This window comes from Tasmannia lanceolata, unplaced genomic scaffold (genome assembly GCF_043159265.1).
Source record: "Tasmannia lanceolata isolate RefF3 unplaced genomic scaffold, GAP_Taslan_0.1 ptg000013l, whole genome shotgun sequence".
Classification (NCBI taxonomy): Eukaryota; Viridiplantae; Streptophyta; class Magnoliopsida; order Canellales; family Winteraceae; genus Tasmannia; species Tasmannia lanceolata.
In genome coordinates this window covers 13,715,292-13,729,286 of record NW_027518690.1, presented here as the reverse complement: position 1 = coordinate 13,729,286, position 13,995 = coordinate 13,715,292, and the positions used below count along the sequence as shown (strand labels likewise).

The following is a 13,995-nucleotide window of genomic DNA, read 5'->3' as shown; positions in this document are numbered from 1 at the left end:
GGATTACCTTCATTAACAGGCAGCCAATGTGCAAAAAGTAACTATTTCAGTAGTCACAATGAACTTTAAAAGTCCATAAGTGGGCGCTCACACACGCAAAATAATGTTCATTAGTTCATTCTGTATAGCATGTTAACCCCCAGATGAGCATGAGAAATGAGAATGGAGAAGAGAACAAAATCAACAAATGACTTATTTCTTTAACTGCAATTCAGTCTAGTGCTGACATGAAACAAATTTCTAGTAGCTAAATTTTTCTTGTTGAAAATTAAAACCTGCAATCCAACCCTAAAATTCTGTTGGCACTACGATTTTTTGATAATTGCATACACTCAGCGTCTCAGGTTCTCAGCTTGTCTTTATTATTTCAACATCTGTGAAAAGGTTATTATAGTTCCCAAAATGCTCTCAGAAGCTAATTAAAAGGAAAAGACAAGCTAAGTTTATGTTTGGGGGAATCTTGTAGCCGATCCACAGAGTTTCTAGTAGTTTTCCTTAAAAAAAACACTTAAAAATTTACAAAAAAATTACATTGATTAGCGGGGCGGGGACAACTTCATACCCTTCCCCTTCCCCTCCCCGCACCGGGGAATTTTTATATTCCCCTTCCCCTTTCAAATCGGGGAATCCCCTCCCCAAACGGGGCGGGGCGGGGCGGATCCCCGCTTTTTCGGGTGAAATTGCCAGCCCTAATGGCATTGGCAGGGGCAGAGCCAGGAATTTACACTTGCCTTCATTGGTCATTGGGGGGGGGGGGGGGGGGGGGGGGGCGGGGGCGCGGCATGGCCCTCATGCTATATGTGCCTCCACCCCTGGGCATTGGTTACTATAGTTTCTCCTATCTCTATTATGTGGGGGCACCTCTATTGAATACCTTCGGAGTGATGGGAAGAAAAAGGTAGTAGGAGTTAACGTAAATCATATAGGAATCTGCGTAAATCATGTTAGGAGCAGCGGCGATGCCACTTGTAAGGAAAGGGGGACAATTGTCCCCCTTATTTTTTGGAAAAAAAAAAAATATATACCTTTATTTTTTAATATTTTTTTTATACTTACCCCTTTTAAAAAAATATGCCCCCCTTTCCAATCATCCCTAAGATAGAAAACAAGTTTAAAATTTTAATGTTACCATTTTTATCTCCCTCTTTGTGCAAAATTTACTATAATTTTTGCCCCCTTGTGCAAAATTTTAGATAGAAATTTTTTCTATCTTAATTTTAAGATAGATAAAAAAATTACTATAAGCTTTGCCCCCCTTGTGCAAAATTTCTGGCATCGCCCCTGGTTAGGAGTCAGGGTAAATCCTGGAGGAATTAAGGTAAATCATCTTAGGAGTCGACGTCAGGTGTATCTTATACGAGTTAAGGTAAATTGGCAAATTCATGTGGGGGTCGGCATAAATCAGCAAATAATCATGGGAAATTAAAAATGTTAGGGTAAATCATTTACGTGTTAGGGCAAATCATGTTAAGAGTCGATGTAAATCACATATGAGTTCGGATAAATTGGGTACAAATCACAATAAATAATCTTAGGAATCAAGGCAAATCAATAAAATTTCCAGGTAAATCATGTATAAATCAGAATAAAATCAATAGAAGTTCAAGTTAAATCTATAAGTTCAGGGTAAAATGACAAAAGTTTAGGTTAAATCAGTAAGTTCAGGCTACGAAGACTTTTGACTAGGAAATTGATCATGAAACGTGCGTTGATAATATTGTTTTAAACCATTCCAAAGATCCATTTGAATTGAATGTTAGACTTCAGACCAATTCACATACAATGTAACCAGAGTATCCTTTTGGCAATATGAGCAATAAGATTTTGGTGTTTTTTTCGTAAGATCTCCAATTTGCTTTGAACTCTTGGGTTCTCCATTTATGAGCAGTTAGTCTAGGGGTGCGACTCGGGTCGGGTTCAACCCGAAAAAAAGTCGAGTCAGGTCGGGTTGAGTTTTCCCAACCCGACACGAGTGAAACCCGGCATCTTTTATGAAAATTTTATTTTATAACTTTAAAAACTCGAGTTGGGTCGGGTTGAACTCGGGTCGGGTCAGGGTCTGAGTTGGAAAAATGGGATCCGCAGGTTGGATTGAGTTGAACCTCGTTGAGTTGGTTCCTCGGGTCGGGTTGGAAAAATGGGTTCCTCGGGTCGGGTTGCACCCCTAAGTTAGTCATGCTTATTTCTCTTTACATTACTCCGAAATTCAAATCAGATTAATAAGAGGAAGTGAAGGGAACAAAATATCTGGTTCGAAAGAGAACACTTGTAGTCTTGTATGGTGTTCTCGCATAGCTATAGAGAAATTTACTTAATTAGTCTTTGTTTGAACCTTCTAGCTAGAGGAAGGATCTTGATCTGGCACGTGGTTTGGACCCTTCCTCTGAAATAAGAGAAGACTGTTTAGGGAGGAAGAAATTATGAAAACGTGTGGATCCTTCTTTTCAGATTAGAGAAACTTGAAAACTTTTGAGGCCTAAAAATTTGTAAAAACGTGTGGCTCTATATCGAACAAAGACACTCTGAATCTTCTTACCTCAAATCTCATATTTGGTTCTTAAGGCTTTCAAGCAAAAGGGTACTCCAAATCCTTAATACTAGCTATAGAGAAATTTACTTAATTAGTCTTTGTTTGAACCTTCTAGCTAGAGGAAGGATCATGATCTGGCACGTGGTTTGGACCCTTCCTCTGAAATAAGAGAAGACTGTTTAGGGAGAAAGAAATTATGAAAACGTGTGGATCCTTCTTTTCAGATTAGAGAAACTTGAAGACTTTTGAGGCCTAAAAATTTGTAAAAACGTGTGGCTCTATATCGAACAAAGACACTCTGAATCTTCTTACCTCAAATCTCATATTTGGTTCTTAAGGCTTTCAAGCAAAAGGGTACTCCAAATCCTTAATACCATCATCTCTTGTTCTTTGTTGGGAACAAGTTATGGCAACAGTAATCTTGTCTGCTTTTTTGCCATCGGTGTTTGAGAAATTGCGTTCCATTGGCGAAAAAGAGTTTGCACTGTTTTGGGAAATTAAGGATAAGCTTGATAAGCTACATAGCACGTTAAGAACAATTGAAGGTGTGCTTGAAGATGCAGAGGATCGACAATTAAAGGACAAGGCGTTGCGAGATTGGCTGGGAAAGCTAAAAGATGCAGCTTATGATGCAGAGGACTTACTAGACAAGTATGCAACGGAATCTCTTCGTCGGCAAGTCGGGACCCAAGATCGTGTGGGGTCTCATCATCACTTGACCAACAAGGTACACAACACCCTTTCATCTTCCCATGCAGTTCTATTTCGTATTAAGATGGGGCATAGAATAGAGAAGATAACAGAGAGATTAGATTTCATTGCAGCAGAGAGATTTAAGTTCCATTTGAAAGAGGTAGTTGTAGTCAGGCAGCTTGAGACCCGAGAAGAGAGAACAGAAACCCACTCGTTTGTAAACGAATCAGAAGTTCATGGAAGAGAAGATGATCAAGAAAATATAATAAACTCATTAATTAACAATAATAATGAGGATAATGTCTCCATCATTCCCATAGTTGGCATGGGGGGCCTTGGAAAGACTACACTTGCTCAGTTGGTCTACAATACGGAGAGTGTAAAGAATCATTTCGACACGAGAATGTGGGTCTGTGTGTCAGATCCTTTTGATGTTAAAAGAATTTCAAAACAAATTATGGAATCTGCAACTAAGGATGAAAGTAACCCCTCAAGCATGGATCTACTGCAATCTCGTCTTCAAACGGTGCTCAATGGGAAGAGATATTTGCTCGTCTTAGATGACGTGTGGAACGAAGATCGTGGTAAGTGGGGCGAGTTGAAAACTTTGTTAAATGGTGTTGCAAAGGGAAGCAAAATACTAGTAACCACTCGCAGTGAAAAGGTTGCCATGATCATGGGTACAATTCCAACACACAAACTGAAAGGGTTGTCAGAAGATCACTGTTGGACGCTGTTCAGAGAACGAGCGTTCGGGGTCAGAAGAGAAGAAAATCCAAACTTGGTAACAATTGGGAAGGAGATTGTGAAAAAGTGTAGAGGTATTCCCCTTTCTGCCAAGACTCTTGGAAGCCTAATGTTCTTTAAACACACTGAAAATGAGTGGTTGTCCATCAAAGAAAGTGATACATGGAATTCGTCAGAAGATGAGGAAATTTTTTTATCGGCCCTAAGATTGAGTTATGATCATTTGCCATCACATTTGAAGCAGTGCTTTGCATACTGTGCCATATTTCCAAAAGATCATATAATTGAAAAGCAAAAATTAATCCGGCTTTGGATGGCAGAAGGCTTCCTTCAACCAAATACAAGAAGTGACACGGTGATGGAGGATATTGGTAGCCAGTATTTTGATGATTTGTTATCGAGGTCACTCTTTCAAGATGAAGAGAAAGATGAATACGGCAACATAACAAAGTGCACAATTCATGGCCTTGTAAGCGATCTTGCTATATCAATTGCAAGGAATGAATTCTCTTTGATGAATGCTAAAGGGAGAGATAGCATTTTTAAAACAACTCGGCATTCATTGATAGATTGTGAAAGAGAGGTACCATCAACGAATTTGGAGGCTCTTCAAAAAGCAGAGAAACTGCGCACAGTCCTCTTATTTGGTGAAACAATCTACAGAAAGGAGGTATCTTGCGACATTTTCTTATGTTTTAAGTGCTTACGCGTGTTAGATTTAAGTTGGACAAACATTAAAGAGTTACCCAGTTCAATAGGCAAGCTGAAACATCTTAGGTACCTCGACCTCTCTCAAACTGAAATTGAAGCATTCCCTGAAACTATTTCTGACCTATGTAATTTGCAAACATTAAAGCTCTTCAATTGCAAATTCCTAAAGGAGTTGCCCAAAGACATGAGGAAGATGATTAGTCTTAGACATGTTGAAATTGCTCTTCATTTGCCAGATAATAAAAGTTTGATTGGGCAACTAGTGTGTCGAGAGACATTTAGATTGACTAAGATGCCGACTGGAATCGGACGATTGCACTGTCTTCAAACATTGGGAAAGTTCATTGTCAGCAAAGAGAGTGGATGCGGAATAGAAGAGTTGCAGGATTTAAACCTCCAGGGGAACCTAGATATTGAGAAGCTAGAGAATGTGAGAATTAATGCTACAAATGCCAAGAAAGCAAAATTGAAGGGGAAGCCAAACCTACGCCTTTTACGCTTATCATGGAGCAACGATGTAGATGCTGATAACATGTTAGATAATGATGAGAGTATTCTTGAAGGGCTCCAACCACATGCAAATTTAGAAAGATTAGGAATTTATTACTATCATGGCTTTCAATTTCCATCTTGGATGATGGACTATTCATTGCTCCCTAATCTTGTTGAAATCAGACTTGAAAGCTGCAGAAAATGTGAACATATCCCACCATTTGGGCAATTACGTTTCCTCAAGATTCTTACCATAGAAGATATGGACGACGTCAAGTACATAAGCAATGGGTCCTATGACAAAGACTCCGTAGGACAATTATTCCCTTCGTTAGAAAAACTCCATCTTTCCCTCATGCCGAATTTGGAGGCATGGAGTAGAGACGTGCGAGAGGGAGAAATACTTCTATTCCCTCGCCTTCGTGCATTGTGGATCTATGAATGCCCTAAGTTGATGAGTTTTCCAAGGCTAGCTTCATCGTCTCTTACAAACTTACAATTGGTGGGATCTAATGAGTTACTGCTAAGGTCAATTTCGGACTTCTCATCACTTCAATCTCTTACTATTGATGGAATTTCAGATATAGAGTCACTACAAGAAGTTTTACTGTGGAATCAAACCTCTCTCAAGTCACTGAGAATTAGTAGATTCCCAAAGCTAAAATCTCTTCCAAAAGAGATAGAAATTCTTAATGCTTTGGAAAAATTAATCATCACCGATTGTGACGAAGTTGGAGCTTTGCTTGTGGGATTGCAAAATGTCCCCTCCAAAACGTTCAATATCACACACTGCAGTAAATTGATTTCTTTACAGAAAGATGATGTGTGTTGCTTGGCATCTATCACAACTCTCAACATTCGTTGCTGCGAGAATCTAATGTCTTTGGGTGAAGGCTGGGAAAATCACAATGCACTTCAAAACTTGTACATACTGGAATGTCCTAAGTTGGAGTCTTTACCAGAATTCCTGGGCAACATCTGCTGCTTGTATATTGAAGACTGCCCTTCCTTGACTTGTTTGCCATCAAGCATTAAAGATCTCACCTCACTCAGGTCCCTACATATCAGTGGTTGTCCGCAATTGGAGAAACGATGCCAAAAGGGGAGAGGCGAAGATTGGGACAAGATTGCACACATCCAACACATTTGGATTGGCAGTCTAAGAGTATAAAATCGGTCTTCCTTATTATCAGGTTCGTCACGTCCTACCCCTTTTATCTTTTTTGCAGTCAGAATAACATTGTCTCATATGTTTTTCTATTGCATTTATATATACTGTAGATTTCTTAACATACCCCTTGAACATACAAGCATTTCTTTCTTGAGGTGTTAAACCTGTTATTAGTAGGTTTTAAATTCAACTTTCTGTGACCTTATTATTGTTTTCATGGATGTAAAACCCTCTGTCCGCTAGTCATGTAGTATATTGGATTGTTCTCTCAACACCTTCGATGTACTCAAGACCTTGAAGTTGATGGCAACTTTCGGATGGATTTCTGCCTTTTCACATATTTCACATAGATATTTGCAGATTCACTGTTAGCATAGTTTACAACATATTTGGATTGCACTCTCATAGGGATTGTTGCATTCTTTTTAAGCATGCTCTTGATATTTATGTCTACATAGAACAGCATGAAAGGGAAATCTCTACATGAACTCGATATGTTGCGTATTGGAAGTCATACCAAAATTACCTTTAGATTGGCCAAATCCATCTACAGTCGGAACCTCCGTGGTGTAAGTTTAATTTTGCTTGTAGAATCTGACAGGAAAACAACATAACAAGGCATGCTCATGCAATCCTCTTTACTGTGGAGTTGGAAATTGTCTAAGTTGGGTTTGTTTAGATTCATTCTGTTCTCTGGTCTGTATCTGCTTTCTCCTACTATGTACTTGTATCAGAGCAACAAAGCATGCTCGTGCAGCCCATAAGGAAGGGCTGTTTTTCAGCCAAATATTAGTAGAAATGTTCCAAAAGTTACCAAAGAAAAACAATAAATTCCAGCCCATCAGAAAAATCTGATATTTTCCTTCATTTACTCAAAATCATTTTCCTACTTTTATTTGTAGGTTTCAAAAGCTTCTTTCAGGCTTAGCTTACCAAGAATAAAAACTGTTATTTAGTTGGTTTGAAAATTCTGTAGCTAACTAATGCAAGTGTAGGAATGTATTAGTGCATGTTGGGTGTCCCTTTTGTTTGCAAACTTTACTGTCCTGGTCTTTAAAATTCTGATTCTATGAACATCATATCGAATCGGTCTTCCATAGTTTTAGTTGCAAAAATATGAATATTTTTGTGTGCTGGGTGACTTGCATGACACCACCTCCTAATCTTCCCTTTTTTTTTTTGAATGGCCAGGAATTTCATTAGAAAAGGACCGAGGTGGTCAAATACAAGCAAGAAAAGAGGGGATAGGATATACAAAGAAGAATACACAAAAAACATAAAACAAGAAGAAGAGGGGAGAATCAAGGGGGAAGTCAAACAACTCAAGAGCTTCTAATCCAACCCCCAACCTAGCAAGCTGGTCAGCCGCCCCATTGGCGGAACTCCGAATGTGACGATAACATATGTTCGAGTTTCCAACTATGCCTTTGATCTCATCAAAATATTCTGCAAATCTCCAAGGGAAGATATGAGATCCATCTAACCAACGAATCACATCAAGGGAGTCCCCTTCGACCACTATTCTGTTAAAGTCTTCACCCACTAGGCATTTGATACGTTTGTGTTCCGAAGGCCCTCCTTTTAATCAGTACATTCCTAATCGATTCTCAATGGCACTTGCTATAAAATTTCATATCCAGCTGCTTGCAAATTTTAGCTGGTTATGGCTGCATAGAGCTTTGACAAAATTTGCTGTGTTGGTGCTTCCAATAGCATGTTACTCGTTGAAAGTCTCAAATCTCACGATTTATTCCAAAAGTATTGATCGAGGGACTCTGCTGTTGAAAAATCGACCATTTTTTGTCCTCATGTACGTACTTCTTGCTAAGCTGTTATACATGACTGTTGTTATACATGATTTCCATTATCAGGCAGGCAGATCAAGGAGAAGCTGATGTAGAAGTTTAAGAAGAAGCTGCATGTGGTGGATTGGAGTTGGTTTTTTATTAGTTCCAAGGATGTTATTTATCATGTTATTTGAGGATATTGTTTGTTATGTTATTTGACAGACTCGTAAGCTTAATTGATGATGCACTAAATGTGGTTTGCAAGACACTTGAATACACTATGGAGGAATATGTCTCTTTTTATTTAAAATGTGATAGATTTTGTAGAACATCATGTTCAATTGTTTGGTTCACTCTAAAATACATCTACTTTAGGTTTCATTGGAATACCCAACAGATGTGGGTCTCATGTTATGTATTGTGACCAACACATGTGGCCTCATTTTAGTTGGGGGTCCATTATTTTGAGGCTCCACATTGTGAGGTTCACCTTGCATGGTCTTTGTTGGAAAGCCTTAAATGGATCTCAAATTACATGTGCAGTCAGTCAATTGTAGAGCCTACTTTAGTTGATGGTCCATTATTAGGTATGGCCAGGCTTTATGTGAGGCATGAATCACATATTTTCTCTGTCAATTGCAAACACCACTTTATTTGAATGTCCATTATTTTCGTGCCCCAGATTAGGCTAAGGGTCCCTAAGGGCATGTGCATCATGCATGGGCCATTCTTGCTAGTAGTTTATAGAAAACACCAGTTAATCAACATTTTAGGAAATAGATTTGATATCCAAACTTTTCAAAACAACCAAAATAATAACCCAGAGCTATACTTTAGTCATTTTCTATGAGATATATGAGTATTTTGGCCATTTAATTTCAATGACATGTTTGTTATTTTAATCTAAACCTTCTTTTGTCTAACCCACCACTCAATCTAAACCTTCCTTTTGTCTGCCAAAAATAAAGAAATAAAAGAAAATGAAGCCAAATATACATGCATTGGAAAAACAAAAGATTGTCAAGCATCTTCAGTCTCCAACACCCAACATTCTGCATTTCACATTTCATTTCCTTTCTTTAAAAAAATTACTTCTTCAACTAAAATGGGCATTGAATAAGAGCCTGATGTATCTACAGGAAACACTAGATAGTTCAGTTGACACTGGGAACAGTCTTTCATGAGCAAATGCCAAAACTAAAACTGACAAAGGATCATTCATTTACTTGAAACAACATGACACAAGACAACATTTGGCACGCTTCGACCTCCAATATTCAGAACTTTAGCTGAGAAAAACATCTCCTCCAAGATGAGAGCCATCATTGACATGAGAATGTAATTACTAACACTATATCAGTAGAAAGGCAACAGATACCTTCACGCAAGACTGCAGTTGATCTATAGAGGGTTAGGATCAACCCTCTAACATTCAGATTGGATTGCGGAGGGTTAGGATCAACCAATGGAAATGATTTTTGGGGCACAACCTATTTAGGCTGTGGCCCATCTAGTGGACGGTTTGGATCATCCTATGGTGCGGGCCATACAGTACTTTTAATAAAGTGAGGAGTGCACTCATCAAAATACAGTAGTGCTGATAACATTTCCCTATTGTTTATTCTATCATTTTGGTTCGGCTTCTTTCTGACTCATGAATTCAAAGATATGTATATGCATATATCGATACATGTATTTTTATGGTATGCTGGTGCAATTACATATGGTCGCAACATTCAGGTCATAAGTTTAATCCCAAATTTCCAACCAAAAAAAAGAAAGAAAACTTCATAATAGTAAATAATGGCAACTAATATTTGCACTATTATTGTTTTATAATTGCACAAACAGCTTGTGTTTTCATTTTTAATTGGCTTCTGAGAGCTTTTTGGGAACTCTAATAACCAGTGACAGCTGTTTAAATAATGAAAGACAAGCGAGTTAGTGCAATTATCAAAACATGGTATTGCCAACATCAGTAACCTAAATAAAGTATATACTTCCAATAAATGAATGAACAGATATTTCTATGACATTGTGTTAAGGGGTGCAACTTGGGTCGGGTTTTACCCGGCCCGAATCGACCCGACCCGACCTGAAAATAGCATGGGTCGGGTTTAGAAACCACGGGTCTTGGGTAGGGTCGGGTTTAGAAGATCAATTCCGTTGCGAACAGAATCGGGTTCGTAACAGACTTCTTCTTCTACGAATCTCACAGACACATTTGAGTAACCAAACATAGGATTAATTTATCATGGTAAGGTCTAGGCCTGTGTCTTCTTTAATATCTCTCTATCTTTGGTTTTACCATATTGCCTCCCAAGAAGAATGCTTGTAGGGGGTCTTTGCTTTACTTGTTTTCTCAGTTCCTTTCCCATGCTCTTTTTGTTATCCATTCAACGTTATAAAGAAGCCTTGAAATTTTCACCACTCATTTTCGTTTATACTACGCCACCCTCTTACCACTAGATCTTTATAAGGACACCCCTTCACATTTTTAGCCATTCATAAATGATATACCTGGGATGAGAAATTTGCCCAACATTAACACGGTTTGCATTAGTCTAAATCGACCCCCATATAGGGCCTTGCAACAATAAGGCCCTTTTACGGTGGAGGTACCACCCTTGATATTTGATCCAATAGCAGCTACTCAAAAAGTGAGTTGTTGTTGGATACCAAGGGCGGTACCTCTAAAACTATTTGTGAGAAGAGATTTACAAGGAACTTTTGCAGAAAGGCATTTCGCAGCTGGCTGTGGCATGAGACAGCAGCCACACAGGCTCACTTTTCAGCAGATTTGTCTTATTCATTTAATTCATACGTGGTGGCTGTTCTCTCATGACACCACCTCCTAATCTTCCCTTTTTATTCATTTGTCTTATTAGAGAATTAACAAGCCCTCACATTTTTTATACTAGCAGCCCATACACCCTTTTTGATAATGTCAGCCCTCACAATTGGCTAATAAGTATTTTTGGGAACTATGATAACATATTGGCAGCCCAAATCCACTTATAGTAAATCCCAAATACACTTTGAGTGTCTCATAAGGTTGAACTATCTCAATTTGATGTTTGAATGCTTCCTTCACTCAGCAGTTATGAATGAATAGTTCGACTACCTTCAGTATAGGTCACAATGTCAATTACTCTAATATAGCTTGCATTTTAGAATTTATTACGCATTTTATTTGAATGTGTCTACTTTCGAAGTGATGCACTGATTGATTCTGAACATTCTAGTCATATAAGTTCAGGATATTAAAATAAAAGTTAGTTGATTATATAAACTTTGAAGCAATAGGTACATTTCAGCCAACTGTGTTATTACAAGATTATATGGTTGGGTTGAATAATAAGACCAGCAGGTATATTCTGTCATGGATAAGAAAAATTTAATTATTTGGGTTATTATTGATGACTGGGTATAGTTATTCGTTCGCAGGAAATCTTGTGCTAGTACGTTAGAACTGTATTTTTTGTCTTCTCTGTCAAGTTGAGTAGGATGTAGCATATTTCACATGACCTTACTTGTGATAGCCATATCATTTGTTAGAATAAAGAAAATCAATGTCGAAACAGGTCTTATGAATGTATCTTTGCTTTCTTATTCCTTGCTTAACCAGGCTTTGTATGCCGTTACTCGTTATGATCACTCTTTCACAGTATATAAGAATAAAATATTTGAGATATTTGGATATTATTCTATTCCGTGTCCTTCAGGTTCAAGTCTTTGAATAAATGATGGTGTTTTAATGGTTCAGATTATATGCCTTGTAAATCTTTAATCTGTTATTTTGTCATAAATTGTAATATATTACCACACAATGCATGTCTCAATACTTGTTGTACAATGGAATACACAGATAAAGTAGTTATTTTTATATGTATGATAATTCAATATCATATATAATTGCCCATATCTTCTTAATTATTTCATATTGGAATTATCATTAAATAGGGATGTGTGAAAGGTTGGTTTAATGGGTTTTGTATGAAATAAATATAAGTAATTGAATGCTTTAATAACATTACTTGAGTTATTGTTATTGCTAGTTTTGCTCAAAAAATGATAATTTTTTATGATAGAATAATTCTATTTTTTTATAGAGACTTCCTTAGTCTTTTATCCATTAGTAAGCCTTCTCATTGCACGGCGATGAAGACGTTAGTCCAAGCCCATCCATAGAGGACTCTCTTAGCCCAAGTAGCCCTCCCCTCGTTTATTTTTAAGACTTGTCCAGTCTTTTGGATACCCTTAAACATTGTCATCTAGAGCCCCAATTTAGGGAGACAAGCTATGTCTCGTGTAAACAAAGTCACACTCTTTTAGAGAGACATGCTTTGTCTCGTAGAAAAGCTTATCCTCAGGGAGACAGGCTATGTCTCATGCAGAGAAGTCATAACCTTTTAAGATGCGAGCTATGTCTCGGTACAAAGTCGCGCTCATAGGAGACAGGCTTTGTCTCATTTGTCCCAGTTATCCTTTTCTTCTAAGAGAAATGCCTGGTCTCATTAACACCTCCCTCTTAGAATTACTAGTTTCGGAATTAGTCCTTTAACATAGGAATCTATCCTTAACCAGAAAGTCAGTCCATTAGCATAGGAGTCTGTCCATAGAGAGTTAGTCTTTCTTTTAGGAGTCAGTCCTATCATCATAGGGGTTAGGATTCTGTCCATTCTCTCATCAAGTCATGTGATTTTTTTATCCACTCTTGCAAGGCATATGATGCTGTCCAATCCTAGCAGAATCGTGGATTCTGTCCTCTTGAGTCAAAAATATCTGAAACATCTGAAAAATCAAAAAAATATTTTCAAAAAGTCTTAAGTCATTAGGAGTAGTTAAGAAAGTCTATTCTGAACTACGTTGGCTTGATCCCTTTCCACAAGGTACGTAGTGCAGCTTGGGATCCACATCCCAGGTCCAGCCAAACCTTTAAAAATAAACATTTCAAACCTTCCAAAAATACAAAAATTCTTCAAAATATTTTCAAAAAGATCTTCCCCTAGAGTTAGGAGTCTGTCTTAGATGTTTGGGGTGTTTAGAGTTAGGAAGCTGTCATGTTTGTATTGATATGCTGTGTCTTGTCGTGTGAGTGTCCCTAGAGTTAGGAGGCCTCAAGTCCTGGCCGGTTAGACATTTAGTCGAATCGATGGCTAGACTAGGAAGCATATAGTCAGCCCACGATTTTCTTTAGGATGCACAGCCTAGTTATACATAGGATGTAGGGATGTAGGGCCCACCTGCATTAGTTTAAGACTAATCAACTTGCATTAGTTAGGACATATAGAGAATCCTAAAAATTACAATTCACATGAATTTAAGCAATTGTACAAAAAGCTTTAAAAATCAGTCGAGTCTAGTGGATCGAGTCTAGGATAGCGGTTCTAGATTGTTAGGCATCGTAGTTTAGAATAGGTCATCGAACCACGTTGATTCTAATTCTTCCCGAGGCTGGGATACGTAGTGCAGTCAGAGTGGATGGCCATTCTGGTCTGAGTCAAGTATTGTATTAGAGTTTTAGGATTCGTCTTCTCGAGTCGTGTATAGAATTGAATTGTGTTGTGTGTTTTGCTGTATTTCTTGCTTCCATGTACAGACCCTATACTTTTAGATGCATGTTTTTGCACACCAGAACTTGGACATCATTTAGACATTTCACATAAAATCTAGCTATTCTTAGGTGACACTTCTTTCACTTCTTTACGTGTGCTTATTATTCATCTTCGAGACATGCATGATTAGATAGACGTCTTCTCGGAGATATTCGTTCCCATTTCATATAACTTTCGCTCAAAACTTTTCAAAATCAATAAGTAATTGGCATCAGAGACCAGGTGTTTGCACTTGGGCGGATGAGG

At 38.0% G+C, this 13,995-nt stretch overlaps 1 pseudogene across 1 annotated transcript; it reads left to right on the top strand.

Annotated features, from left to right (window-relative positions):
- The first annotated feature begins 2,361 nt into the window (after positions 1-2,361).
- Positions 2,362-8,395, top strand: LOC143889849 (putative disease resistance protein RGA4 pseudogene; annotated as a pseudogene). The gene is made up of 2 exons (XR_013254958.1): positions 2,362-6,366; positions 7,536-8,395. The product of XR_013254958.1 is annotated as a putative disease resistance protein RGA4 pseudogene (transcript).
- Positions 8,396-13,995: the final 5,600 nt, after the last annotated feature.